Consider the following 26,897-nt stretch of genomic DNA (forward strand, 5'->3'; position numbering starts at 1 on the left):
GTATCTGTGTATTTACACGTTTACTGTATTTTTACTGAGTCACTAACAATAGTCAAACTGGTTTTCTTTTGTTATTTTTATGCTATCAGTGAGGTTAGCATTTTATTTCATTTTATCAGCAGGAAGTTACATGTCTGTGACATTACATAATTATGTAACGTTCTGGTCACACAAAAGGAGACTCTGCAGAACAGTATGTACAGCCAGGCCCACATTCCTGCTTTTCTTGGCTCATGTTCAGCTGCAATTCCTGCTCTATGCATGAGTCACAATCTCTAGAGAAAACATGTTTAAACTTGAATTAAAGGCATTTTTTTGTTGTCTCTAGATTTATAGATTTCAAGTCATAGAATTCACAAATAAGAAGACTAGTATGCAAATTATCTAGAATACTAATATTAATGTTATTCAATCTGTTCTCTCTTATTTAGGAAGTGATCTTTCTATTCCATAGAAATAACAAAATTTGTACAATACATAGTAGAAATTCAGATTATCCTAATTTTGTGACGAAATAATCTAGATTTATTAAAAAGACACAGACGAGTATTTTGCTATTAACATTTTCTTTACTGCCCAGACAGCACGTTTAATGCATATATATGAATTACAATAAGAACAATCCAAATAATGAGTATAACACAGAGACCAATGAGAGAAAAACTTGAGAGGTCAGAGAAAGTAAGGACCAATCAGAATAGTGCAAGTGTCCATAAAGTGTCCAGTAAGTAGCAACTCCTCCTCTTTGATCTTTGATGCGGAAGAAACCAAATACAATTTATGAAAGAGAGCAAAAGTCCCAAACAAATTAAGCTGAAAAATATCAAGAAATAAGCAGACAAAGAAAACTGATTGAAGAATAATAAACTTCTAAAATGTATAGATGTAAGGATCTTGCTTGAAAAAACAGTAGGTTCCGATGAATTGGATTAAAAGATATCCTTTCTTGGTTCAGGAACGTTAGAATCCTGCAGAAATAGGGTTCGACACTGAAATAAATAAATAAGATATTAACATATACAAAATATAAAAACGTTATAAAACTAGGGAAGGAAAAATTTAACATAAAGAGGAGGGAAAATACTCATATTTGTCTCTTTAATAAAATCTAGATTATTCCTTCACAAAGTTAGGATAATCTGAATTTTATTACAAGGACATAGACTCCTATTTTGCTAGAATTATTTTACCAGCTGATGTGGAATAGAATGGATTGGTTTGAAATAAAACTGTCTAAAAACTTTGGGGGATAGTTATCAACGTGCCAACTTTCCTGCCTTCGCCGGCCCAATACGCCCGCCTAAGCTCGTCTACCTTCGTTGCCGCAGACCTGAAAAAATTTGCCTAAGTTATCAATAAATCTGTCAAAAAGCCGCGCACCAAGTACGGGGCGATGAGCAGCGGACTGTGAGAGTTATCACTCATCCGATCTCGCTGCTCTTCGGCTTTTTTACAGCTTTATTGCTAGCCTGTCACTAAGCACCCACACTAACTACACTGTTCTACCCCCTATACCGGCGCCCCCGGAGCCCCCGCAACTCAATAAAGTTAGCAACCCCTAAACCGCCGTTCCTAGACCCCGCCGCAACTCTTATAAATGTATTAACCCCTAAACCGCCGCTCCCGGACACCTCCGCAACCTACATTATACCTAGTAACCCCTATCCTGCCCCCCCTATACCGCCGCCCTCTATAATAAAGTTATTAACCCCTATCCTGCTGATCCCGCACCTCGCAGCAACTAAATAAATAGTTTAACCCCTAAACCGCCGCTCTCGGACCCCGCCGCAACCTATATTAAACTTATTAACCCCTATCATGCCTCCCCTACACCGTCACCACCTATAATAAATTTATTAACCCCTATCCTGCCCCCCCTACACCGCCGCCACTGTAATAAAATTATTAACCCCTAAACCTAAGTCTAACACTAACCGTAACACCCCCCCTAACTTAAATATTAATTAAATAAATCTAAATAATATTTCTATTATTAACTAAATTAATCCTATTTAAAACTAAATACTTACCTTTAAAATAAACCCTAATATAGCTACAATATAAATAATAATTATATTGTAGCTATCTTAGGATTTATTTTTATTTTACAGGTATCTTTCAATTTATTTTAACTAGGTACAATAGCTATTAAATAGTTATTAACTATTTAATAGCTACCTAGCTAAAATAAAGAGAAATTTACCTGTAAAATAAAAACTAACCTAAGTTACAATTACACCTAACACTACACTATACTTTAATAAATTGTTCCTATTTAAAACTAAATACTTACCTGTAAAATAAACCCTAAGATAGCTACAATATCATTAATAATTACATTGTAGCTATTTTAGGATATATATTTATTTTACAGGTAACTTTGTATTTATTTTAGCTAGTTAGAATAATTATTAAATAGTTATTAACTATTTAATAACTACCTAGCTAAAAGAAATACAACATTACCTGTAAAATAAATCCTAACCTAAGTTACAATTCAACCTAACACTACACTATCATTACATTAATTAAATAAATTAACTACAAATAACTACAATTAAATACAATTACATAAACTAACTAAAGTACAAAAAATAAAAAAGCTAAGTTACAAAAAATAAAAAAAATAAGTTACAAACATTTAAAAAATATTACAACAATTTTGAGCTAATTACACCTAATCTAAGCCCCCAATAAAATAACAAAGCCCCCCAAAATAAAAAAATTTCCTGCCCTATTCTACATTAAAAAATTCAAAGCTCTTTTACCTTACCAGCCCTTAAAAGGGCCTTTTGTGGGGCATGCCCCAAAGAAAACTGCTCTTTTGCCTGTAAAAGAAAAATACAACCCCCCCTCCAACATTAAAACCCACCACCCACATACCCCTAATCTAACCCAAACCCCCCTTAAAAAAACATAACACTACCCCCCTGAAGATTATCCTACCTTGAGTCGTCTTCACTCAGCCGAGCCACCGATGGAACCGAAGAGGAGATCCGGAGCGGCAGAAGTGATCCTCCAAGGGGCGCTGAAGAAGTCTTCCATCCGATGAAGTGATCCTCCAGGCGGCGCTGAAGAAGTCTTCCATCCGGGCGATGTCATCTTCCAAGCGGCGCTGAAGAAGTCTTCCATCCGGGCGATGTCATCTTTCTTCAGGATACATCTTCATCCCGCCGACGCGGAGCATCCTTCTTTCCCGACGGACTACCAACGAATGAAGGCTCCTTTAAGGGACGTCATCCAAGATGGCGTCCCTTCAATTCCGATTGGCTAATAGGATTCTATCAGCCAATCGGAATTAAGGTAGGAAAAAATCTGATTGGCTGATTGAATCAGCAAATCAGATTGAGCTTGCATTCTATTGGCTGATCGGAACAGCCAATAGAATGCGAGCTCAATCTGATTGGCTGATTGGATCAGCCAATCGGATTGAACTTCAATCTGATTGGCTGATTCAATCAGCCAATCAGATTTTTCCTACCTTAATTCCGATTGGCTGATAGAATCCTATCAGCCAATCGGAATTGAAGGGACGCCATCTTGGATGACGTCCCTTAAAGGAGCCTTCATTCGTCGGTAGTCCGTCCAGGGCCGGTGCTAGGATTTTTGGCCACACAGACGAGGATAAATTTTGCGCCCCCCCCCAAATTACATACCATATACCATTTCTGTTTTTTACAAAATGTTAAAAAGATTTACTAAAAAAAACGAAAGAAAGTTAATTATATACACACACTCATATACATATATATATATATATATATATATATATACACACATATATATATATATATAGAGTATATATATATATATATATATTCATATATATATATATATATATATATATATATACACACATACATATATACACACACACTATATATATATATATATATATATATATATATATACACACAAATATACTGTATATACATGCATACACATATATATATATATTATATATATATATACACACACACACACACACATATATATATATACAGTATATATATATATATATATACACACACAGTATATATATATATATATATATATATACTGTATACACACATATATATATATATATATATATATATATATATATATATATATATAAATAGAAAAAGGGCTGCAGCACTCCAAAAGTAGTTTTAGTGATTTATTTTCAAGCAGTAAAACATAGGCTATACTATATATATATATATATATATATATATATATATACACACACAAACACACTATGTAAATATATATATATATATATATATATGTACACACTATATATATATATATACACGCATACATATATATATATATATATATATATATATATATATATACAGTACATACATACATACATACATATATTATATATAACAGGGTATGGGTATACATATATAAGTAAGGACACCTTGCCATTCCACAGCAGGTACTCAAGTCACTGACACAGCTCGAGTTCCCTAATGGCATTAAAAAAACAAAACTAATCATCCAAGCAGTGTTTACTTTGCCACATGTGTGGACTGTGTTGTAACCTGTCCTGCATGAATCCATTCCAGCAAGCTACCCCCTCCCTTCTCTCCTTCCAGTGTCCATGCACTACTCTGCACAGGGGCAATTGGTTGGATATTGGAAAATGGAGTGCCACATAGAAGAATACAATTGGCTAATGACCAGTATGGCAAATGTAATTGTAGCAAAGTGTTGCTTCAGTGTTGGCACTAGTAAACAGCTTAACCCACACCAGCTATCCTATGTATATATAAATATTGGCGTAATAATTATTGATGCCAATATGCCACTGCCTGCTGCCATATATATATTATTATTAAATATTATCAATTTTTCATGGACTCACTCATTAAGTATGCCCCCCATAATGCCAGCAGCCCGCTCCAGCCTCCTCAGAAACGCCCGAGTCCCACCATGATTCCTACCGTAACCTCATCGACATCACTCACTCGTATCTCTCTCACTCGGTACTGATAGTCTACACTGCAGGCTCAGGCTGGCCCGATGTCTCCCTCTTCATGTCTTGGGCAGCAATCACTCATGGCTCTTATGCTGCAGTGCAGGACGTGTGAGTCAGACGGCTCATCCCGCTTCCCGCACAATATTTTCACTCCAGACAGTCTCAGTCGCTGTTGAGTGAGTCATATTCTGACTCCGAATTTGATAGGCAACGGCAGCGAAGCTGCGCAAATTAGCTCCGCCTCCTCCACTCTCCGTCTCTTGTCTGAAATCACACGCATGCACGCTGTAGCCCTCCAATAGGCTAATAGCCGGCCAGCCCAGGGACAGTAAAGTACACACTGTAGTAGCACGCAGGGAGCCAGCCAGAGCCCTGGGCGCAGCGAATTTCAGATAAAAAATACTGAGACAACAATCTAATAAAATAACAACATCCCCTCACTGTCTCAGTCATGAATGATGCTTCAAGTTCAGGGCTCAAGGCGGCAGAATTTATCCTTGGCAGTCGGCACCGCTCTTAGCGCCCCCCTGCTGGTGCGCCCTAAGGCGGGTGCCTAAACTGCCTTATACAAAACGCCGGCCCTGAGTCCGTCAGGAAAGAAGGATGTTCCGCGTCGGCGGGATGAAGATGGATCCTGAAGAAAGAAGATTGAAGACCCCGCTTGGAAGATGACATCGCCCGGATGAAGACTTCTTCAGTGCCGCCTGGAGGATCACTTCTTCGGATGGAAGACTTCTTCAGCGCCCCTTGGAGGATCACTTCTGCTGCTCCGGATCTCCTCTTCGGTTCCATCTGTGGCTCGGCTGAGTGAAGACGACTAAAGGTAGGATGATCTTCAGGGGGGTAGTGTAGTGTTATGTTTTTTTAAGGGGGGTTTGGGTTAGATTAGGGGTATGTGGGTGGTGGGTTTTAATGTTGGAGGGGGGGGTTGTATTTTTCTTTTACAGGCAAAAGAATAGTTTTCTTTGGGGCATGCCCCACAAAAGGCCCTTTTAAGGGCTGGTAAGGTAAAAGAGCTTTGTAACTTATTTTTTTATCTTTTGTAACTTAGCTTTTTTTATTTTTTGTACTTTAGTTAGTTTATGTAATTGTATTTAATTGTAGTTATTTGTAGTTAATTTATTTAATTAATGTAATGATAGTGTAGTGTTAGGTTTAATTGTAACTTAGGTTAGGATTTATTTTACAGGTAAATTTCAGTTTATTAATAACTATTTAATAGCTATTGTACCTAGTTAAAATAAATTGAAATTTGCCTGTAAAATAAAAATAAATCCTAAGATAGCTACAATATAATTATTATTTATATTGTAGCTATATTAGGGTTTATTTTAAAGGTAAGTATTTAGTTTTAAATAGGATTAATTTAGTTAATAATAGAAATATTATTTAGATTTTTTAAATTAATATTTAAGTTAGGGGGGTGTTAGGGTTAGACTTAGGTTTAGGGGTTAATAATTTTATTACAGTGGCGGCGGTGTAGGAGGGGCAGTATAGGGGTTAATAAATGTATTATAGGTGTGGGGGGGCAGATTAGGGGTTAATAAGTTTAATATAGGTTGCGGCGGGGTCCGGGAGCGGCGGTTTAGGGGTTAAACTATTTATTTAGTTGCGGTGAGGTCCAGGATCGGCAGGATACGGGTTAATAACTTTATTATAGAGGGCGGCGGTATAGGGAGGCAGGATAGGGGTTACTAGGTATAATGTAGGTTGCGGCAGTGTCCGGGAGCGGCGGTTTAGGGGTTAATACATTTATTATAGTTGCAGCGGGGTCAGGGAGCGGCGGTTTAGGGGTTAATATGTATAGAGTAGCTTGCGGTGGGCTCCGGGAGCGGCTGTTTAGGGGTTAACATATTTAGTATAGCTTGCGGTGGGCTCCGGGAGCGGCGGTTTAGGGGGTAATAACTTTATTTAGTTGCGGCGGTGTAGGGGGGGACAGCTTAGGGGTGTTTAGACTCGGGGTACATGTTAGGGTGTTAGGTGTAGACAGCTCCCATAGAAATCAATGGGATGTCTGGTAGCAGCGAACTTGTACTTTCGCTATGGTCAGACTCCCATTGATTCCTATGGGATCCACCGCCTCCAGGGCGGCGGATTGAAAACCAGGTACGCTGGGCCGGAAAAGTGCCGAGCGTACCTGCTAGTTTTTTGATAACTAGCAAAAGTAGTCAGATTGTGCCGCACTTGTGTGCGGAACATCTGGAGTGACGTAAGAATCGATCTGTGTCGGACTGAGTCTGGCGGATCGAAGCTTACGTCACAAAATTCTACTTTTGCCGGTCTCTAGCCTTTGATAACTAAGGCGAATCAGCCTCGCCACAAATACGCTGCGGAATTCCAGCGTATTTGAGGTTGACGGCTTGATAACTACCCCCCTTTATCCGAAGACCAATCTGCAGCATCTTAAATGTTGATTTAGAAAAAGCTTTAGAAGCTGAAGCTTCTAAAATAGAATAGGACAAAAAATATCCACACCAGCTTGTATAATAACCCTCAACCCATCTACTAAAAATAGGAAAAGAAATAGGTAAATGAGGAACAGCAGAAGAAATGAGAGGTTGTTTAGAAGAAGATCTAATAGGTAAAGTTCTACGTTCGTTTTGGATGTTCAGAAAAAAATAGGGATAGAATATAGAAGTACACAGGTTTAGTTCTGCGAATAATAGAGAAAACCACGTATTGAGGAGAAAAAGATTTAGAATCATAATCTATGGTTCTAACATCAGAAACTCTTTTACAGGCAAATTATTAAAAAGAGAAATAACTAAATTTGCATCCCAAAAGAAAGAGTACCTGGGATAGATTTCAATAACCTGCAAATAGTAGGGTTCTGACCTACTGGAATATTATTAAGTAATTATTGGCCTGCTAAAATAGCTGATCTAGCCACATTAATTAACCTACTGTATATGAAAACCCAGCTTGAAAAAGTCAAGACAAATAGTTAATAACTACATTTAAAGGTGCTGAAATAGGATGCAGGTGCCTAAAATTGCACCAGCTAGACCATTTGAGCCAGGAGGATATATATAATTTTCTGGTTCCTGGGGCCTAAAAGTCTTCTATCTCCAAGGCCTTGATATTCAAATATACTCCAGTTTGAAGAGAAATTGTAGTTCAGACTTCACAAAGGCTGAACTCACTGAATTTTTCAAAGAAAAGGGCGGAACTCTCCAGGACGGCGAGATCTCTCTCATTTATGTATGTAAAGCAGAGACAAGCCCAGTATAATATAGTACTGCATGATATGAGAGGTTTTTTTACACTTACACTTTGTGCATTGCATTTTTTTATTACTATACATTTCAATATCCTCAATATTATTATATTATTATATTCAATATCCTGGGAGAGAGACAGGCAGAAAGTCAGGAGAAGCCACATCACTAAACTTATGCAGTGTTTGGTAGAGCAGGGCCAACAGATAAATCTTGCCTCAAGTGTGCAGAAGATCGATCACATAAAATACCTACTGGGATCAGGCAATCGCGACTTTCATAGGAACCTATTGTAATCCATTTCCATCTGCGCCACTGCTAAACCATCGCTATATTGTGACTTTTAAACTTAGAAAAGTATTGTTTTGTTTTTTTTACAATATTTATTTCTATTGTTTGTTAAAGGACCATTTCCATCTTGACATGATCTGAAAACAAGATGGTGACTACAGGTTTCTATAGAGAAGTCTTATAATATCTTCTTATACTGGATTTTAACAGTACAGAGACTGTACAGTATGAACCTGCTGTCTTGTAACATTGTATCTGCCTAGAAGACCTTCAAACGAGATTGGGCTTATGTGACTAGGTTTTATAAGGTGACGTGCTTCCATGCACGCTAAGAGGCCTATTTATCAGATGTCTGTCGGACCTGATCCGACAGTGTGGATCAGGTCTGACAGACATCGCTGAATGCGGAAGACTCGCCAGAAACACGGGCCCTCAAGCTCTATTCGGAGCTTGATAAATGGGCCTCTAAGTCTAAACGTGGTCATAAAATTATGTTTTAAAGTGCTTGTGCCTACATTATTGAACTGTCACAAAGGAACTCTCCAGTTTACGATTTCAATAATTTAGGTGCATACATTTTAACAAATTCTTAAAATAAGTTTTTATTTTTATTTTTTACTGAGGTTTAATCAAGGCTGATAAACAGCATATGACAGTAAGATACAGTTACACTGCAATATCTTTTGCTTAAGATTAATTAAAGGAGGTTGGAGAGCGCATTACTATCAATATAACAAAAAGGGAGCTTTTAAAAAATATTTTCAACAGTCGTCATTGAAAAAGCATACCATTCACACTGTAGACCTTCTAATATACTCAGGAGGCCACTTTTGGACCTCATATACTAATAGAATAATTAAAATAACAGAAGGCATCCTGAAACAGTAGAGACCACTTTTGGGTCTCATATAATAAACCTCAGTTTTATAATTGTAAAGTCTGAAAACATGGCAAGACAAACATGGCTGACACCCTATTTGCAACCTGTACTTCAGAGTCCAGAATATATTACATTGCTGCCGACTTATCCCAATCAAAGTACAGGTTACTCCCACTGTAACAATAACAAATACCATAGTATCACAGAAGAAAAAATGTGAAATAAATGTGATATAATGTGATAAGAACAAGATAAAGTGATATATAGTAACACCAATATGTATTTGTCATGACTGCCTAAGTTCTTTGCTCTATCCTTTGTATAGCTGTGTCTTTTCACACTCACATAACTCCTCCCCATCAAGCAGTTTAAATTTCCCTCCTACTCATACCAAATTGCTTGATTGTTGAATCCAGCTTCTCACCTACAACTTCCTTGCAACTTATGAGACAGACGCCGCTCTCTGCTCTACTACACACAGGACCGGAACCGGCAAGCGGTGACGTCACCCGCCATCGCACACGCTGCAAATCTTCAGAGCCTGCAGGGGAACTACTCTGTATCCGGGACACCGCTCACCCATTACTTCTATAGAAAGTTCAAATTGCGCTTCCTTCATTTCAATACCGCAGTAAGTTACAATATATCAGTATTCTCCTCCAGACATGTCTCAAACCTTTAGTTAGGATGCCTTCGTATTCAAATGCTCATATATCTACCTAATTACATTAGTTGTCAGTCTCAGTTCCATAAAACAGCTCATATCCTATTGCCTATATCCTAGCCTGAGTTATTTGTACCGGTATCTGTGCTGCCAATTATTCAACAGAAACTAACTCCTAACGTTTTCTGCTTTGCAATTGCATCTTTGTCATATCGTGGGAACCAGTTTGTCAATACTGAGTGGGGCTATTCGCTCTGTGGTCTCAGCCATTGTCACTCCTATCCTTATAATAAAAGTGAACTGTAACCCATGATTCTGATCTTTGCTGCCTCCATTCACCTATACAGAATCACAGGTACTTTCACAACACTCCTAAAACTGCAGTTGTGGTCCTAAAATTCCTTCTCTCCTTCACAGGGGTGAGATTAACTTCCACAGGCTGACAATAACAATCAAGCCTTATTATGGACCCAGCAGCCCTATTAGCTCATGTAGAGAAATTGAAACAAACTGTAGATAACCTCACTACAGGATTAAATACACTACAGTTAGAAAACTCTGCTCTAAAGCAATACATAAATGAGAAAATTGATACACTCACTACACGTATTGGTTCTAGTGAACCCCAACCTAATCCTCCACAAGCATTTAGTGGTATTCGTTCAGAATTTAGGGAATTCAAAAACTCATGTTCCTTATACTTCCAACTAAAACCTAAGACATATTTTAATGATCATTTGAAGGTTCTCACCACAATCTCCTATCTGCGTGGCGAACCACGTATATGGGCGAATTTGTTTTTTGAGACCAATGACCCCTTGCTGTACTCATTTGTTCAGTTCTTTAAAGCAATGGGACAGCTTTATGATGATCCCTACAAACAGCTGTCTGCTGAGACAGCAATGAGGTCTCTGAGACAACATAAAAGGCCTGTGGAGGACTACATCGCAGAGTTTAAGAAATGGTCCCCTGATACACAGTGGAATGACCTCTCTTTGCGCAATCAATTCTGCCTAGGCCTATCAGATACTCTCAAGGATGAGTTAGCCAGACAACCCCTCCCAGATACTCTAGAACTCCTAATAGATGCAAGCATCACTTTAGATAGACGCATCAGAGAGAGACGCTCAGAAAGGTCACACTTAGAAACATCCACTAAACATACAACTACTACCTTATCTACACCTAAAACACCTACAAAGGCTTCTGAAATTCCTATGGAACTCGGTTTCATCAGAGGTCCATTAACTCAACAGGAGAAACTAAGAAGAAAAGCTCTAGATCTCTGTATGTATTGTGGAGGGATTGATCACACTGTAAAGGACTGCTCTCAACTACAGCGTAGGAAGGGTAAGATGAACATCACAAATATATGGCGCAAGCCACAATTATATAGATCACCAATTCACTATTGTAAATAAAATTCCACTCGTTAAGAAAATGGTCCCTAGTGTACTTCGTTTTATTGATGGTAATGAAATAATTTCAGGACCCATCTTATACCATACCATACCTTTGAGGCTCACCACACATGACCAACACACAGAGTTTCTTACTTTTGATGTTATACCCTCACCTCTATATCCCATTATACTTGGTATCACTTGGTTTAAACAACACGATCCCACTATACAATGGTCAACTTCACAAGTTCTCTTTGATTCTCCATATTGTAAAAGTGTGTGTCTCCATCAGGAACAAATATTGCTAGATGTTCCATTACAAATCCCCAAGGAATACATTACATTCGCTGATGTCTTTGATAAAAAAGAATCAGAGAATCTACCCCCTCATAGGGTTTATGACTGTCCTATTGATCTGCTGCCAGGAGTTGATATACCTTACGGCCATGTATTTCCCCTCTCAGAACCTTAGTTACAACACCTTAAAACTTATTTGGCAGAGAACTTGAAGAAAGGCTTTATACGTCCTTCCACCTCCCCAGCTGGGGCTGGTATATTTTTTGTCAAAAATAAAGATCAATCCTTAAGACCCATTATTGATTACAGAGAACTAAACAAGCGTACAATAAAAAACCGCTACCCTTTGCCTTTAATTCCCCAACTCCTTGATAGATTACAAGATGCTACTATATACACTAAATTAGATCTCAGAGGGGCATACAACTTAGTTCGAATCAAGGAGGGTCATGAGTGGCTTACAGCTTTCCGTACACGTTACGGCCTATTTGAATATACTGTGATGCCATTTGGCCTCTGTAATGCCCCGGCTACTTTTCAATACTTCATAAATGACATTTTTAAGGATTTTTTGGATTTATTTATGGTAATATATTTAGATGATATACTCATATTCTCTACCTCACTTACTGAACACATCAAACATGTTACCCTAGTATTAACACGGTTGCGAGAGAACTCTCTTTATGTCAAACTAGAAAAATGCTTATTTCACTCCAAAGAAATTAAATTTCTAGGATATATTGTATCACCACAAGGTATCCAGATGGATAATGATAAGATATCGGTAATCCAAAATTGGCCTTCCCCAAAAAGTAAAAAGGATATACAAAGGTTCATGGGTTTCGCCAATTTCTACAGGAAGTTTATTAAAAATTTTGCTGACTTGACTAGACCATTAACTAACTTGACCAAATCTGAAGCACACTTTCGATGGAACGACGAATTACAACAAATATTCAACTTCTTAAAAAAGGCTTTTACTACGGCCCCTATCCTCCATTTCCCTAATTCTGAGTTACAGTATATCTTAGAAGTGGATGCATCTAACTATACTTTAGGAGCAATCCTCTCACAGAGGCTGACTCCTAAGGACCCTTTGCACCCTGTTGCCTTCTATTCACGAATTCTTAATTCAGCTGAAATCAACTACCCAATTGGGGATAAAGAACTATTAGCAATCAAGACTTCATTGGAACAATGGAGACACCTTCTGGAGGGGACCATTCTTCCAATCCTGATTTACACTGATCACAAAAATCTAGAATACCTACAATCAAATTGGACTCTTAGTGCACGGCAGGTCCGATGGAACCTATTCTTGGCCAGATTTAATTATCTTATCACCTACCGTCCTGCAAACAAGAACAAGAAGGCTGATGCCCTCTCAAGACACTTGGTGGACCAAGTGTCGCAACCAAACCTCTCAACCTTAGTTCCTCTTGACAGGCTCTTAGCCTTAACTACAGAACAAAACAATCAGTTCAAATCGGCACAACAGGCTGACTCAAATAAACCATTACAGGTTCTGGCTTTACACACGGATGGGTTGTATTATCACCAACAACAAATCTATGTACCCAACAGTCTCAGACTAACAGTCTTAAAAACTTTACATGACTCCCCATCTGCCGGACACATGGGCATAAAGAAAACTCAAGAATTAGTCTCCAGATTCTTCTGGTGGCCTACTTACCTCTCCGATATCGCGGATTACGTTAAGACCTGTATGATCTGCGAAACTACTAAAAAGGGGAGGACTCCCCCGTACGGAAAATTGACCCCCTTACCGACTCCTGACCGTCCTTGGAGGGACATAGCTATCGACTACATAGTCGACCTGCCTCTCTCAGAAAAGAATAACACCATATTAGTAGTCGTGGACCTATATAGTAAAATGGCACATTTTGTGCCCTACCATAAGCTACCAACTTCTTCTGAAACCATTTCCTTAATGATCCACCATGTGTTCAAGTATCACGGACTCCCGAATAGTATCACCTCAGATAGGGGTACTCAATTTACCAGCCATTTCTGGAAACAACTCTGTCACTCACTGGGTATTTCTAGACGTCTCAGCACCTCTTTTCATCCCCAAACTAATGGCCAGACTGAAAGGACAAACCAGTGCATTGAACAATACTTAAGATGTTTCATCTCAGCTAAACAAGAGAACTGGACCCAACTTCTGCCATACGCAGAATTCGCCTTCAACAATTCCATTCACTCCTCTACTAACTCCACACCGTTCTTCGTTAACTATGGTTTCCATCCCTCTTTTGAATGGGATTCTATGGTCGGCAACACTTGTCCTGTTGTGAATGACCTCATCAACACTATTAGTGAATCCTTTACATTAACTGCTCAAAATATTCGCATCGCCAAGGATCGGTATAAATTTCATTTTGACAAGAAAAGGATTCCCTCACCTAATTATGCTGTTGGTGACTACGTTTGGTTATCAACACGTAATCTACATTTACCCATTCCTTCCAGGAAACTGTCTTCCAGCTTTATTGGACCATTCCCCATCATAAAAATTGTGAATATGAATGCTGTTACCCTTGCATTATCAGCAAATCTGAAATCTCATCCTACCTTTCATGTGTCTCTCCTCAAGCCTTATAGGCAGCTTCGTCACCATGATCCTTCTATTCCTTTACTTCCTCATCTGCAGGATACCACCCTGGAGTATGAGGTACAAGATGTGTTGGACTCCCGACGCTTTCGAGGGCAGCTCCAGTATCTAGTTCATTGGAAGGGCTATCCTGATTCTGAGGACTCCTGGGAACCGGCTTCCAACCTATCTGCCCCCCGATTGGTGGCCAGGTTTCATGAACGATGTCCTGATCGGCCTGGACTCGATCCCCGGAGTTGATCTTTGGGGGGGGTCCTGTCATGACTGCCTAAGTTCTTTGCTCTATCCTTTGTATAGCTGTGTCTTTTCACACTCACATAACTCCTCCCCATCAAGCAGTTTAAATTTCCCTCCTACTCATACCAAATTGCTTGATTGTTGAATCCAGCTTCTCACCTACAACTTCCTTGCAACTTTTGAGACAGACGCCGCTCTCTGCTCTACTACACACAGGACCGGAACCGGCAAGCGGTGATGTCACACGCCATCGCACACGCTGCAAATCTTCAGAGCCTGCAGGGGAACTACTCTGTATCCGGGACACCGCTCACCCATTACTTCTATAGAAAGTTCAAATTGCGCTTCCTTCATTTCAATACCGCAGTAAGTTACAATATATCAGTATTCTCCTCCAGACATGTCTCAAACCTTTAGTTAGGATGCCTTCGTATTCAAATGCTCATATATCTACCTAATTACATTAGTTGTCAGTCTCAGTTCCATAAAACAGCTCATATCCTATTGCCTATATCCTAGCCTGAGTTATTTGTACCGGTATCTGTGCTGCCAATTATTCAACAGAAACTAACTCCTAACGTTTTCTGCTTTGCAATTGCATCTTTGTCATATCGTGGGAACCAGTTTGTCAATACTGAGTGGGGCTATTCGCTCTGTGGTCTCAGCCATTGTCACTCCTATCCTTATAATAAAAGTGAACTGTAACCCATGATTCTGATCTTTGCTGCCTCCATTCACCTATACAGAATCACAGGTACTTTCACAACACTCCTAAAACTGCAGTTGTGGTCCTAAAATTCCTTCTCTCCTTCACAGGGGTGAAATTAACTTCCACAGGCTGACAGTATTAAATCATAAATATATGTGTAAAGTTCATATAAGGATATATGGATTCTTCCTGACACTCTTCGATCTTCTGCTTGTTCTTGTTTGATCCTCATAAAAAAGAAAAGATATGCCACATAGCGTAACTCTGTAACCTTGTTGCAGTGCAAACTGTGTATGTGCAAATGATTACTCACATGGGATGGAGCTATAGCCAAGCTCAGGTAGAAGCGCACACCAACTTTTATACTGTTGGGTAAACAGTTACTTGTACAGGATATTCAGATAAAAGAATTTATTAAAATACAATTATAAAATAGCGTCACAAGAGCTGCTGGAAACACCTTATACAATAGGTTTTGGCAATACAGTGTAGTAATTGCTCAAAGCGAGCTAAACAAAATACCAGAGACCGTGGTAAGGAGTGTAGAAACTGAACCACACAACCTCCCCCCAGAAAGTCCAGTAAATGTTGCTCTCCTTATTGGTGTGCAGATACTTGGAAGGACGCCAGGGAACGGTAAATCCGACATACGTTTCGCTAAGAAGCTGGACTTTCTGGGGGGAGGTTGTGTGGTTCAGTTTCTACACTCCTTACCACGGTCTCTGGTATTTTGTTTAGCTCGCTTTGAGCAATTACTACACTGTATTGCCAAAACCTATTGTATAAGGTGTTTCCAGCAGCTCTTGTGACGCTATTTTATAATTGTATTTTAATAAATTCTTTAATCTGAATATCCTGTACAAGTAACTGTTTACCCAACTGTATAAAAGTGGGTGTGCGCTTCTACCTGAGCTTGGCTATAGCTCCATCCCATGTGAGTAATCATTTGCACATACACAGTTTGCACTGCAACAAGGTTACAGAGTTACGCTATGTGGCATATCTTTTCTTTTTTATGAGGATCAAACAAGAACAAGCAGAAGATCGAAGAGTGTCAGGAAGAATCCATATATCCTTATATGAACTTTACACATATATTTATGGTTTAATACATATTGGTGTTACTATATATCACTTTATCTTGTTCTTATCACATTATATCACATTTATTTCACTCCCACTGGAACACCTTGCTAACTCCCACAGAACGTACACACCTACGTCATACTCTAGCTATACTCCCACTGAAAAGCACAGCTGACCCCTAATACCCAATAAACTTATGTCACATCTTAACTACACTCCCCAGAAACACCCAGATTCCTAATACAGTCTACACCTACATCATGTTTTCCCTATACTCCCCCTGGAACACCCGGCTAACTCTCACAGAATGCCTACACCTAAGTCATGTCTGCAATCTACCTGACTAATAAAGTATACAAAAAAAACCCTATTATAACTATAGGAGCTATGTCGCTACATTTATATACAATGTTGAAATGAAATGAATTGTCATGTATAATGCATATTATTTTAAGTATTGTATCTAATTTAAAAAGTAGTTATTTTTGATTGTTCATTTTATCATTTTAAGCATAAATATATCATTTAAATTATAAATTTATGTTTAAAATAATAAAATGAACAATAAAAAATAACTACATTTTCAATTAGATACAATACTTAAAATAATATGCATTATGAGGGGGCGGAGCCTACTACTGGAGGGACAAGACGTGTTTCAGAGGAGCTCCGGACTTTAATTTTATATATTTCTATTATTCCCTCAAATTCACTGCAGTGTAACTGATATTCAACTACTGAAGCGACCTAGAAGCTTTTCCCCTAGGCTTCTCCCTACTTTAAACTCCTCAGCGAAACTTAAAAGCCGTTGAGAAAACTTTCTGATAGCACGGCCCAGCAAAATGGAGGATCTCTTACAGTTTCTGCAGACCCTCTTTAGGGAGTTTGAAGTGAAGATGCAGAGACGTGTAGAGCCCTCAAATCGCTTGACCCAGCCTTAGAACATGGGGACGGATGACCCTTTGAATCTAGCTCCTGCAGCGTCATTTTGGATAACAAGAGTCAGCGAGACACAAGCTGCTAGACACACTGAACCACAATGCAATAGCCTGACCTCGTGGGACTTAGCCAATCCCTGGGAGAGGGTCTCAGAAGATTTAACCCACAATAAAAATGAGGAAGCCTCTGTGGATACTAGTGGTGAAGTGCCGGTCATACCAACATACCCATCTACCATAAGGAGGTCGGAAGTGAAGGGCCCTAACTACCCGACTATTGCACACCAAACTTCTAAGTGGGTGGCCATCTTAAAGCCTCTGAAAGACGTACACGCATCGGAACGATCTCACTATCTCGCACTACTTCAAAGTCCCATAAACATGGGACTGAAGAGACTGACCAGCAGGTTTTAAAACAATCCTACGCTCCCTACCTGAAGCAGTTGATCCAGAAGGCTGAGGTGGGATAGAAACTTCAATGTCACTTCACAGACACCCCATCGATCTGGAAAACTGAAGTGGGATAGATCACAACTAGATGAGCTTTTGTGCTGCGCATACCCACTAGCATTAGGAATTGTTTATGATGACTTTAGTGTCAGATGTCTTGGATTCCTAAGTTTATATGGTACACACAGTTACTTCTTCTATGCTGCCAACTTTTGATATAAGGTATTGGGACTCATAAAACAAATGATATGACTGCTGGTAATTTTCAGAGTTTACTTAAATATATACAAAATATGCTATAGAAAAGTCAAAACTTAACTGCTGAGTTATAATAGTTGATGCCCAACATATTACCCTATATATGTTTTGCATACAATATTATTCTTGTTTAATGTGATAACTATACACTGTCAGCATAATTGGATCCAATTTTAAGTCTTGAAGACCTCATATACTGTGTTGAGGACCTGCACATGCTACTATCTCACACTGAACAATGCTCTGATACATTTTAATGTATAACATCACTTATTTCTGCAGTTATATATGTTTGTTGATAACAGTTCTTAATTGATTATTGTATGTAGGTATGATATGTTTTTTCAGACCTGCCATATAGTTACATTTAGATATAGTATTATATAGATAATGTCTCTTATACCAGTAACTCTTCTGTATGAAACAAGTGGAGCCAGGTTTAGGACACCACACTTATTTTTACCCATACTACTGGTTTGCCTGCGGCCGGGGTAGCCTAGTAAAGACCACACATGTGTACTTAAATATAGTTGTATTTTATGGTGTCCTACGTACACAGCTAAAAGTCCCTTAGACCACTTACATTAAAACACATGCTTCTATACAAGGGTAATCCCATACCCATTATGTCTATTTAATAAGTCCATTTCGTGCATATAGAAATACTACCTTATAAATAATGGTAATTTTGTATCCTGCTTTACTACAATTCTTCTGACCCTATTAAGCTTATCCTGTTATAATCCCTACAGTCTTCATCTGCAAGAGGTGTACTACTCAAATTATCCTGCCATTTATAGGTTTAATATTTTCTATGTTGTTACTAGATCATCTCAGTTAGTTTGTAAGTTATACCGGCATATGTGCTTTCTCTTTTAGAGTCCTATATTTTATCAAGATGAGAGGTTCCTTATTTCTCTGCAAATTGTAACTTACATATATTTGGATCGTTATATACTCTCCTATAATGTTGATTTAAGTAGCCTCTACACCTGACTGTTACCTACATAGCCACTGATTTCTTCCTTCCACAACTTATTTGGCAAATTAGCTCCCTCCCCCCATATATCGCTTACTGGATAAGCATAGGAAAATGCTTCCTACTCAAACCCTATTTTACTCCTTTCCTTATCCCCCCCTTAAAAAAGTCCCCTTCAGCTATAATTAATACTTTAGAGGTCCATGAGAGACCCTTGCTCACTACTTGGGGACAACACTCCATAAGATGCTTACTCATAGTTGAAGGGGCTATACGTCCACATTTACAGTTTGAAATTTTAAAAAAAAATGAGATGTCACCCTGTCTGCTTATCTTTCTACACTAGACATGTTTATCTTAAGACATTCCTCCCCATTGATATATTATTCTATTATGCGATAACTCTGACAGGATGTCCTATTATACATTACTTGTGTTATTTCGTACCATCTATTCATCTCAATGTGTGACAAGCTTGATAAATGTTATGTATCGACTGTTTGTATCATCTCAATAAAAATTATAAATATAAAAAATAAAAGAAAAATATATTATACATAGCAATGCATATCATTTTAACATAAGGTATAAAGTTAATACTAAAATAAACTATTAACCCCTTACGCGCCCTCACCTCAGCACAAACACAATTAATACCTAATATGCCATAACCTAAAGACCAAACCACTCGTAACCTATTAACCCCATATACCGCCACAACCCCCCAAATATACTCCTACACTACTTAACTTGCTAAAACCCACTAAGTTACTAAAAATAACAAACACTAATTGCCACTTGCAATGGCTGGTTAATTATCGCACTCCCAAATAATTAACCAGCCATTACAAGTGGCTGGTTATTGCAAGTATAGTATAGTGCTCAGAAAATTAACCAGAGATCCGATCTCTTGTTAATTTCTGAAAGTGCCCCAAATGCCCTCAAAATAGAGGGCATAATAGCTTTTTATTAAAAAAAAACTCTAGCATTTTTTTCAATAAAAACAAACAAACCTGCACTAGGTAGTTTTGGGGCTTTAAAGTTGGTGGGAGTGGGGTGTTAGAAAAAAACAGCAATGAAAAGTGCCTTTACATGGCGGCCTATGGGATCTGTGTTCCCAGTAAATATATATGTATATGCTTATATACATATATACTTACACCCTTTGCTGCGCTGAAGTTCTGATGCCGTCTCTTTTAAGAAAGTGATATTTGCGTTCCCCTTTGTAATACCAGAGCACGTTAATGTGCACTGGTATTACAAGTTAACAGCTTGCGAGCTCGCATTCACATTGCTGGGAAGCATTGACCACACAAGAGCGCGCTTCCATAGGAAGCACACGCAGCGATGGGGTAAGTGGCGCAGCAATGGCAGCAAATTTTGAAATATATATGTAGATACTTATATGCATATATTTATGTGTTAATATATATATATACACATATTAACACATAAATGTATATTAGCATATACATACAGTATTTACTGGGAACACACAGTTCCCATTTTTTTTACCTCACTCCCTCCAACTTTAGATCCCAAATACTGCCTACTGCAAAAGTTTTTTATAAAAAAAAAGCTAAATTTTTTTAAATAAAAAAATGTAATGCCTTCTTTCTTCAGGGTATTTGGGGCACTTTTAGAAAATTAATCTAGAGATCGGATTTCGGGTTAATTTTCTGAGTGCTAATTGCCACCACAAGCTTGCGGTATCAATAACCAGCCACTTGTAATCGCTGGTTTATTATCACATGCCCGCAATGCTCCACTTGTAATCTAGCCCTATATGAGCATTATCTCACTAGATTAAAATGCTGCTATAGCTTAAAATAGTGACATGGTACAACTGATATGGAAGCAGACTTCCTAATCTAATTAGATTGCTGAAACAGTGACACTTTAGACTTTGTTATATTTATTTCAGGACATAGTGTTGTGTCATTCCCCTGACACTGCAGTCTGCCCTGGTGTACAGTCCTCTCTGTACAGAATCAGTTATGATTAATCTCATGTTTCATCATCAACTTATTCTTTTACGGATTATATTTTATAGACATACTACATATAGGTATACTACTGTTTCCTGATACCACTGTGTCCTACATTAGTAATAATATAGAATAAGGAGTGCTATAAAGAAGAAATAGAGTACTGGAGTATGGTCTAAATAGTTTAATTAATACCCATAAAATACTTCACTAGAATTACCTATAAAATACCTAAACAAGCTTAAAAATCAAATTTAATATATAGAGACACTTAAAAATATAGCTCAGGTTATGAAGGGACATCTCACTTATAGATAATACAGTAGCAGTTAAAAAACCATTAATATGTTGCAGAAGAACAGGTTAACATATAGAGCGATCAGTATCAGAGAACCAAAATATTAGTATTAATGCTCTGATAGAATATATATAAAATACAGCAGTGCTATGGATAGGCGAATAAAACAAAAAGCCTCGGTGGACAAACTGCAGGTAATGTATCAAATTTATCCGATTTCCGTGTTGGAACACCTAATGTTACCACCTTATATTTCCACTTTTAAACAAGTGGTCTCTTTGAGGGTACAGACAGTCCCGGTGTTCTGGTAAGGGACCAAACTTTTCAAAAGAGCAAACCATATCACTTCCTGTGATGTTTCATCAGCTGTTGCACTCATTTTGCCTCTAATACGCATGCGTGCCAGCGTCATCACATACCTGGCCGCATACGCCACTGTCAAACTATTTAGAATTGTGAAATTCTGAAACCTTTCTATAGCGCATGCGTGGGCTTTTCTTTCACAAATGGGGGGGGGGGGGGGGTTATGGAACGATGTTTATTCATAACTGTATGTGAATTATGGTGTGAAACCGAAATAAATGTATACTTATTTAAAAATATTTATTTATATATAACCTCAAACATGGAACAATGTTTATTTGTCCCTGCATGACAAATAGCCACTCGGCTATCGCCACTGCATGTCGTATTTTAAAGTAAACATAAAGTGAAGTGCTTTGAATGCACGCCTTCTTGTTTGTATGCGTTTGAGGTTATATATAAATAAATGTTTTTAAATAAGTATACATTTATTTCAGTTTCACACCATAATTCACATACAGTGTTGACTAAACATTGTTCCATAAACCCCCCATTTGTGATAGAAAAGCCCACGCATGCGCTATAGAAAGGTTTCAGAATTTCACAATTCTAAATAGTTTGACAGTGACGTATGCGGCCAGGTATGTGATGACGCTGGCACGCATGCGTATTAGGGGCAAAATGAGTGCAACAGCTGATGAAATGTCACAGGAAGGGACATGGTTTGCTCTTTTCAAAAGTTTGGTCCCTTAACAGAACAAGTGAAATTAAAATATCGTCCAAGGGTTTCCTGATCTTCAGTGACATCACACGTCATGTGACAGCCTCACTGAACCACAGTGAAGAAGTAACCGCCAGATCAAGAAGCTGAGGTAAACCGCGATTGTGGCTAAGTGTTCTAAATCACAGAGGAGCTCACAAAAGTAAGGTAATATCCTCCTACTCACAAGCGGGACGGTATAACTTTTTTATGATACTCCTTGGTAAACCCTTTTGTGAAGCCGAAGCTGCACATGACTTAAAGAGCCCTTAGATTTCTGACACTTGGGGGAAGATTTATCATACCTGGGTAGACATGATTTGCTATAGCGAATCATGTCAGCCCTGCATCGCTAAATGCAGACAGCATACACTGTTGGCATTTAACATTGTACAAGCATTTCTGGTGAAATGATTGTGCAATGCCGCTCCCTGCACATTCGCAGCCAATCGGCTGCTAGCAGGGTGTGTTAATTATTCTGATCGTATCTTATTGGGTTGATTGCAGTCTGACACCTAAAAGATGGAGGATGAGTTAAGGAGCAGCGGTCTTAAGACCGCTGCTTCTTAACTCCTGTTTTTAGTGAGCCAGAAGGCTAGCGCAGAAAAAACAGCATCTGCTGCTTAGTAAATCGGCCCCTTGGTGTCTATTAAGACAAAGAACTGAGTAGAATAAATATAGGGGGCACCCTTGGTCAGCCACAAACAATTAATAGTGCCAATAATATGAACTATAAACAAGATAAATGAACAGTGATATATACTTATCTAAGGTCAATACAATGTAGCAAATTGCAATTCAATATATGTGATGCAAAGGTGCTAGAGTCCCATAAAAAGAGATATGGGGTGATAAATTGGGAACCCAAGAGCAGTGGGGGATTTCAGGTCCAGGCAGCTATCTGTAGGTGGATCAAGGCCGCGATCCAGGATCAATAATCTGTAGGCAACATAAAGAGACAGAAGCGCCACATGGCCTAGTATTGTTTGGCTAAATGAGAAATAGTGTGTGGTATATTACACTCACATTGGTAGAGCACCCCTAATGGTGCAGAAAAAGCAGGCTGGAATCAAACAGTCACCCAGCAGACTGACCTCCGGAGTATAATCAGCAATCTATAGGTGGTGTAAAGAAGCAAACAAAAACGCCAATATGGCCTAGTACTGTATGAGATGGTGTAAAAAGAGGGTTGCACTCGCATTTGGTAGAGCACCTCTCTTGGAGTATTAGGGGCAGGCTGGAATCAAACAGTCACCCAGCAGACTGACCTCCGGTGTAGCAGGAAACTCCAAAGGGTCAGGAAACCAAGATGTAGTTGAGAATAAAAAGGTATGGCAGCAAGTGGTAAGTAATAAACTTACTTTATTAAAATGAGTAAAAACAAGCAACTCGTTTCTCAGCCAACCGGTGGCTGTTTCATCAGGCTTAATACAAAAACTTAAAAACACTTCCTATATATACCATACAAAATATCCTATACAATATGCAACACCTGGTGTGGGTGTTAACCAATTAGACGTGTCATGGTGACAAGCATAAACAATCCATGTGTAACATGGTTAATTGACCATGAAGCAAAATAGTAGATACATATAATAGGGTAAATAATCATTGTAACATGTTGTCAGCTTAATTTAACAATAAAAATACATTCTACACAGAACACTACAAATAAAATGCCAAGAGCTATTGCTATCAGAGAACGCCACATATGATCTCTAAATAAAATTCAAAATGATAAATGAGGTTACTAAATGATAATATCTAAAATGTGTTCACTGTATTTAAACCATCTAATAAACAGGTGGCACAACAAGCTTGTCATGTCAAATTGTGTGTGCGTATGGATTTAATGTATATAGTGCTTACTTGTGAGCCCGCCATGTCAAATTGTATATAGGAAGATTTCCTGGACATAATGCTTATTATAGCTGTTGGATCTTTGCTAGTGTTATAGAAGTAGGAGGTACAATCACTCCATAATAGAATACCATTTTATCTTCGCTGATCGATAATAGTTGAAAAAATCTCTTTGCTGCTACAAAGAGGAAGGGAGGGGGGATCAAGACTATCGGCTAGATTTAGAGTTTTGTCGGTAACGACCCTCGTAGCTAACGCTGGCTTTTTTTGGGCCGCACCTTTTAAATACCGCAGATATTTAGAGTTCACAGAATGGCTGGGTTTTTAGTGCGTTAGGCTCCAAAAAGGGAGCGTAGAGCATAATTTACCGCCACTGCAACTCTCGATACCAGCGGTGCTTACGGACGCGGCCAGCTTAAAAAACGTGCTCGTGCACGATATCCCCATAGGAAACAATGGGGCAGTTTGAGCTGAAAAAAAACCTAACATCTGCAAAAAAGCGGCGTTAAGCTCCTAACGCAGCCCCATTGTTTCCTATGGGGAAACACTTCCTAAGTCTGCACCTAACACTCTAACATGTACCCCGAGTCTAAACACCCCTAACCTTACACTTATTAACCCCTAATCTGCCTCTCCCGCTATCACTGACACCTGCGTACACCGCCGCTACCTACATTATACCTATGTACCCCTAATCTGCTGCCCCTAACACCGCCGACCCCTATATTATATTTATTAACCCCTAATATGCCGCCCCCAACGTTGCCTCCACCTACCTACAATAATTAACCCCTAATCTGCCGACCGGACCTCACCGCTACTATAATAAATGTATTAACCCCTAAAGCTAACTCTAACCCGAACCCTAACACCCCCTAAGTTAAATATAATTTAAATCTAACGAAATAAATTAACTCTTATTAAATAAATTATTCCTATTTAAAGCTAAATACTTACCTGTAAAATAAATCCTAATATAGCTACAATATAAATTATAATTATATTGTAGCTATTTTAGGTTTTTATATTTATTTTACAGGCAACTTTGTAGTTATTTTAACCAGGTACAATAGCTATTAAATAGTTAATAACTATTTAATAGTTACCTAGTTAAAATAATTACAAAATTACCTGTAAAATAAATCCTAACCTAAGTTACAATTAAACCTAACACTATAATATCAATAAATTAATTAAATAAAATACCTACAATTACCTACAATTAAACCTAACACTACACTATCAATAAATTAATTAAATACAATACCTACAAATAAATACAATGAAAAAACTAACTAAAGTACAAAAAATAAAAAAGAACTAAGTTACAAAAAATAAAAAAATATTTACAAACATTAGAAAAATATTACAACAAATTTAAACTAATTACACCTACTCTAAGCCCCCTAATAAAATAACAAATACCCCCAAAATAAAAAGATGCCCTACCCTATTCTAAAATTAAAATAGAAAAGCTCTTTTACCTTACCAGCCCTGAAAAGGGCCCTTTGCGGGGCATGCCCCAAAGAATTCAACTCTTTTGCCTGGAAAAAAAACATACAATACCAGCCAATCAGATTCAAGTTCAATCTGATTGGCTGATCCGATCAGCCAATCAGATTGAGCTCGCATTCTATTGGCTGATCGGAACAGCCAATCGGATTGAACTTGAATCTGATTGGCTGATTCCATCAGCCAATCAGAATTTTCCTACCTTAATTCCGATTGGCTGATAGAATCCTATCAGCCAATCGGAATTTGAGGGACACCATCTTGGATGACGTCCCTTAAAGGAACCGTCATTCATCGGGAAGTCGTCGGTGAAGATGGATGTTCCGCGTCGGCAGGATGACCATGGATCCGGAAGAAAGAAGATTGAAGATGCCGCTTGATAGAAGACTTCAGCCCGATCATGGACCTCTTCAGCTCCCGCTTGGATGAAGACTTCAGTCGCATCATGGACATCTTCAGCCCCCTGCTTGGGCTTGGATCAAGACATCGGAGGCTCTTCTGGATCGATCAGTGAACCCAGCGTGGTGAAGACAAGGTAGGGAGATCTTCAGGGGCTTAGTGTTAGGTTTATTTAAGGGGGGTTTGGGTTAGATTAGGGGTATGTGGGTGGTGGGTTGTAATGTTGGGGGGGTATTGTATGGGTTTTTTTTTACAGGCAAAAGAGCTGAATTCTTTGGGGCTGGTAAGGTAAAAGAGCTTTTCTATTTGAATTTAGAATAGGGTAGGGCATTTTTTTATTTTGGGGGTCTTTGTTATTTTATTAGGGGGCTTAGAGTAGGTGTAATTAGTTTAAAATTGTTGTAATATTTTTCTAATGTTTGTAAATATTTTTTTATTTTTTGTAACTTAGTTCTTTTTTATTTTTGTACTTTAGTTAGTTTATTTAATTTAATTAATTTATTGATAGTGTAGTGTTAGGTTTAATTGTAACTTAGGTTAGGATTTATTTTACAGGTAATTTTGTAATTATTTTAACTAGGTAGCTATTAAATAGTTATTAACTATTTAATAGCTATTGTACCTGGTTAAAATAAATACAAAGTTGCCTGTAAAATAAATATTAATCCTAAAATAGCTACAATATAATTATAATTTATATTGTAGATATATTAGGGTTTATTTTACAGGTAAGTATTTAGCTTTAAATAGGAATAAT

General features: G+C 38.2%; 1 long non-coding RNA gene across 2 annotated transcripts in view; it reads right to left on the reverse strand.

Annotated features, from left to right (window-relative positions):
- Positions 1-549: 549 nt before the first annotated feature.
- The window catches only part of LOC128652535 (uncharacterized), a 78,654-nt gene continuing 52,306 nt past the window's right edge, over positions 550-26,897 (reverse strand). For both annotated transcript variants that reach the window (XR_008401293.1, XR_008401294.1), the window contains one exon: positions 550-989. This is a non-coding gene — a long non-coding RNA (uncharacterized LOC128652535). The remainder of the gene's footprint in view (positions 990-26,897) is intronic.

Source organism: Bombina bombina, chromosome 1 (assembly GCF_027579735.1).
Source record: "Bombina bombina isolate aBomBom1 chromosome 1, aBomBom1.pri, whole genome shotgun sequence".
In the NCBI taxonomy this organism is placed as follows: domain Eukaryota; kingdom Metazoa; phylum Chordata; class Amphibia; order Anura; family Bombinatoridae; genus Bombina; species Bombina bombina.